Here is a 5,637-nt window from a genome sequence, read left to right as displayed (position 1 = left end):
CTAACCAGGGATTCCGGCTGCTTGTTTAAGCGTCACTCCACCTGGGTTCAAAAGCATAATCCTAGAGGTCCATGGTAGAGCGCCCCGACGCATTTAGTGCAAGCAACACTCGGGACCTATCTAATCCCTGACAGGCAAAACCCGCCATCAATAGCCAGGAGGAAGGGGACCGTCAGCACGCTGACGGGGGGAACCCCAACCTCCCATTTACACCACTACCCGATCGAGGCCTTACCCATTGCTGGGAAACCAGAGATAACCAGAGCGATAGATCCCCAGATACCCCTGGCGGGCTCGGACCCAGCACCCGATCTACTTCGTTTGCCCGTCAGACCCAACATCACTGCCAGGCCATCAGGGTTTCCCAAAAGGAGGCAGGTATAGAAGTGGGAACCACCCGGATGAACCTATCCACCAGAGGTGGCGACACCCTTGACTCAATTGAGGTTCCGGGAAGAACCCCCCACACTCAAGATAACCATACCGTCCGTACTCAGAGACAGGGATTGGTTTGCATAAGTGCCTACAAACCGTTGCCCTCACACTGCGGAAAGTTACGTTGCCCTTGAGTGTCCCCGTGAGCTACGGGTACTTGCCCGTTTTCACCTCCAGGAAAGGTTACTTCCAAAGTCGAGGATTTGCCCACTGAATGCTGGTCGCACACAACAAGCAGGCCGAAGCCCAAAGAACCACAGACACAGGTAGGTTAGAGATTATGATGCACTTCCATCTCTCCTAGAGCTAAACACCCCTCCATCCTGGATAAAGGAATGTCACTGGGACCCAATGCCCAGTCATCCATGTCTGTGGCCTACTTGAAAATGCCGATACCAACACGGAGCATTTACCTCCCCTCTGGGGGCTAGGTATTTCACCTCCCAGGACGAGGCTACTTCCAAAGTCGAGGATATGCCTCACAAAATGTCAGTCGTACACAACAGGTAGGACTCAGTCACAACCAATTGGATTGCCAGGATTATTAGTAATAAAAAAACGGTCTTAGTTAAAGTAGTGTACGCAACTCGCGTAAATAGTCTTTAAGACACTCGTAGAAGCTTTAAAAGCACTCGCCAAGGCTCGTACCTTAAATTTTCTACTCGTGTCGTTAAGACTATCCTTACGCGATCGTTGCGTAAACTACTATTATGATATTGCTTAATAAGCCCTTTGCGCGTAAATAAATGTTATGTAAACAAAATTAGTATTGACGGATACAGGACTTCTACTATTTATCCAAGGCACCTATAAAATTATTGATGTGCTACGTTCAACAAGCATAAACATTTGGGAACTGTGTTTGAGGAAATTAACAAACACATAAGAAGTAACCCAGACAATGATATTACATTAGCGGCGGCTCCTAAAGACACAGCTTCCCATTATACTTTACATGTTATAAGAGAAGCATTTGAGAAAGGGTACTGAAAGTAATGAACGATAGTAATACAAATCACAATGTTGTCTGCATGTTTTACCACAACTAGTTTTTTTTTATCATTCTAGTAATTGCGTATTAGCAACTAAAACGTACATACATGTTTAAACATATAGCTACAAAGTTACCTCTAGCAATTCCTATCCTAATATTAAATTCTTCAAACAATATATAAATGAGTACAGTATATTGTACATAACACAATACAATACAATACACGGAGTCATATTCATATGGTTCTCTCTCTTTGTGTTGGTGTATATAGAGTTTTGACAAAACTTGTTGTGGGGTGTTTTTATTTTTCACAGAGTATTTAAAAAAGATTCTCCTTTGAAATTGCAAAAATTTTATATGAACTCGGGTTCAATATTCGTTCACGACATGTGAATGGTTAACAAATTTACGACTGCTACGTTTTTCACACCGAGATCTAAAATCGATTTTTTGTGTAGATTAAAGCGTTTCGACAAGTTAAATTACATAAAAAAATATATAAAATCATGTTTAGTTGCTTAATCAAAGGAATATCGTCTATTGTGTGGCACGATTCCAATGACAACAGCAGTCGTTGTTGTTTCCGCCGTTACGATAACAATTTGTTTGTGTTAGGCTACTGCATAATCCGCACTATTGTTTACTTATCTATATTTGATCTAGAATAACAATCACAATGTTTAGGTTGATTATTGTATATTTTACTACTATAGGTAAAACATATAAACGCGGGGAAATTTGAAATGACGTATTATAACTGCTTACTAACGCATTACTTTTACATTATACCCGCTAGAGATTACCATCAAGTAGGAGGAACAATAATTGAGTTACATTGGAGACTAACAAGATTACAGTGTTGGTGAAAGTGGTTTTGGCTGGCATTGCCCGAGTGCAGAATGTGGTTATTTCAGTTACAAGAAATACTCCAAGAAATTTATAGGGCCCAAAGTTGTATAAAATAACGGTTTCTGTAAAACATCTTTCATAACAGAAAGATTCGTATGAAAAGTCCTTATGATTTAAATAAATAAAATTAACGTACTGTACCTCTCAATCAACGACTAAACTTGGTCAACAGAGTGTTATCCGAGAATTATTGTCACATTCAAGAGACAGCAACCAATTACTCTTTAAGTTACCCTAAAGTAAAATTATTACAATTGTAATGTATAATAAAATATACGTGACGATGTTTTATAATTTATAAGTATCAGATTTATCTATGACAATATACATATACAAATGTAATTAATTAACTGTTAATTAAATGTAATTCCAAAATCAGAGAAAAAACTTTGAAGGAGAAATTTGTTGTAATAATCTACCAACTTCATATATTAGAAAGTATTGAACCGAAGCGAAAAATGCATTGTAATTTGCTGTAAGACAATTGATTTAAAGTAATCTTGTTTTATTCGTAAAGACAATTTTCACATAAACATTGTCTTGAAACATTAACCCTCGAAAGCTAACTGTTCCAGATTGCAGACGAGTTAACATGTTTAGCGGCGGAACAGTTTGGCGTTATTGTTACAGCCAAAGTGTCTCTCGGGGATCTCCGAAAACAACATTACTCCCTCCTCAAAAAGACAATTTTCAGTATATTGAATCTTGCAAGAAAATAGTTCGACATAACATAACATAGTCGATCTTTTATGTTTTTTAATGTTTGAATATTTTGTAAAAAAATGTTTTTGCTGAAACTTTGATTTCCACAAACCAACACAAAATAGTTTAGCGAGCCTCCTAAGAAATAATCTGTAATGACTTCCAAAAATTACTGGACTGCACGCTCTCTGCTGGGGTTTCGGTCCAACCACTGTCTTTCTCTTACACATTACCTCTTACGGTGTTACCATGGTCGTGTTCACAAAAGACACTATACCTCTGTCCACAGAAACTTGACTCTCAAACAAGTTTGCTACTGTTATCTGCATCAATTTGCAAATATTATGGCATAGATTTTATATTAAAACCCCTCGGTTGTAATATGTGCCTGTTGTACTCTTGACTCACAAGACGGTAAATACATATAAGATAGTAAGTGGTGATCGATTTCGATTGGACACTCCGACCGTAGTCCAACCCAATGTTTTAATTATAATTGATACTGAAATTTTTGACCACTCTTTTTAAGCGATTCTTTGCATTTTCAGAGCTGTTATATTCGTTAGTGTTTTTATGAGCGCCGAAAGGCTTGGAATAGGTTTTGGAAATTAATCTATTATACGCGTATCACACAATCTTTTTTCATAAAACATAATCCTTATATATAATTCTGTAAGACAAAATTTTTACCAGAAAATTGTGGACGTCTGGTAAGTCACAGAAAAGTGGGAGTGGTCTTAAATTAAAGGTATTGACCCCAGGGACTCGGGAAAAATAGCAGAACTCCCATAAATTTACCAGGAAACAAGATATAACGTAAAATATCCACCATAAGAAAAGCATGGGGACTGAAAAACGTCTGCATTCTAATCAGCTGTTACTTATTTATTTGTAATGTTTACATTTATTCCGAAAGTCAATGTTGTCAAATAATGTTTCAAAATGAAATGTATTTGTTTTATTTTCTGTTTTCCGTTTTTATAATGAGTGAAGTTACTAGACAGGGTATGGGAAGATCTGCAAGACGTAGAAGAGTAACCAGGATTTTATTTTGTTTTCCGTTTTTATAATGAGTAAAGTAACTAGACAGAGTGGGGGGGGACCTGCAAGACGTGGAAGAGTATCCAGGAATTCAACTCACACAAGAAATGCTGAAAGAGAACGTAATGTAAGGCATAACTATGAAAGAAATCCACAACCTGGTTTACAACCTGCCTTCAGAACAACGCTGGAAAATGAGTTGAGTGTTGCTTATCACAATCTATGTCCTCTTAACATGATTCTAACTTCATAAAAGGCAATACAACAGTGCAATGGCTTTTGCGTCGCTTTCCGCTACACAAAAAGAGATTCCGGGAAATGGGCCCTAATGTTTTAAAATTCAGGGACAAATTCATAGATATATTTCTGTCTTACTACCGCGAAATGGGGAGTTGTCTTCATTTTAACAATTGTGTCTAAATTAGGGGCTATGGCCCCTACAGGCCACTAGTTTTATATAATTTATACAATACATTGTAATTTAATAATTATTTCTATGTGTTCTTGAATAGTACTAACTTATGTGGTTTTTGCCGATGACTTTGGAGCCAGTGAGCTCAGGTTTTGATGGTCTAATGGCTTGAGTTCTGTACTTCAATCTTAGAGTCCCAGGTTCAAATTTTGCTGATCACCAACTTCTATTTGTCTTGATTGTGTGATGTTCTCCCGGACGTTTGGAGAATTTATACCTTTCCTCCTTTCCTTTGTCTTTGTATGAATTAATTAATGTAGCTTTGGTTGAGAGAACTGCGTCTATTTAGCAGAACTTACCTTTTTAAAATAAATCAAATAACTAATTATTGTCAGTGTTAAATATATAGTCCTATCGTAGTAAACTTATTTAGAATATTTTAATATTGTAAATGAATAATAATTAACCTGTTTAAAACCTCGACTGGTAACGTACGTGTATAGTGCTAAGTTCCCATCCCGCAAAACCTGAGTTTTCACAACTCTACTTTTAAATGTTTCCTTTAACTTATAATTATGATAGCAACAATACAAATAAGAAAGATAGTAATAATGGGACGTTTATTAATTCAACATTTTAGTGGTACACGACTTAAGCCTGTAATTCAAAGACATCAATTAAAGTTACAAACAACTTCAACTTTGTAATTGGTTTGGTTCGTGTTTCTTGTTCTCTTTGCCCTTTATGTGTACAATCATTCATCCTTAACTTATTACGAAAATTTGAATTTGCAATACATTTACAAACGAATAACTAAATAAACATCTAAGTTTAAATAATATCAAAGAGGATTAAAATGAAACGCTAATTCTAGTTCAATTTCAAAAGGAACCAAAAGTTTGGTTCCTTATTACATAAATAATCGAAGAATATCAAACCGAGACTGCTAAATTACAATTTCAACAAATAGTTGCTTTCAACGTAAAGATTTAATCTAAAATAACCACCACAAACCTGCACTTGTAATTAACCTATTGTTTTGAATGTTCGACGGAATTACTGCGGGACATCCACCACGACGACATCAGCTACTCAGTATGTTTAATTAATGTTTACAAGGGAGTATGTTTAATCTATGGTCCTA

Source organism: Macrosteles quadrilineatus, unplaced genomic scaffold, assembly GCF_028750875.1.
Source record: "Macrosteles quadrilineatus isolate MER2022 unplaced genomic scaffold, UCM_ALF_1.0 Scaffold_2__2_contigs__length_208266976, whole genome shotgun sequence".
Classification (NCBI taxonomy): Eukaryota; Metazoa; Arthropoda; class Insecta; order Hemiptera; family Cicadellidae; genus Macrosteles; species Macrosteles quadrilineatus.
Note: the sequence above shows the minus strand (reverse complement) of the source record.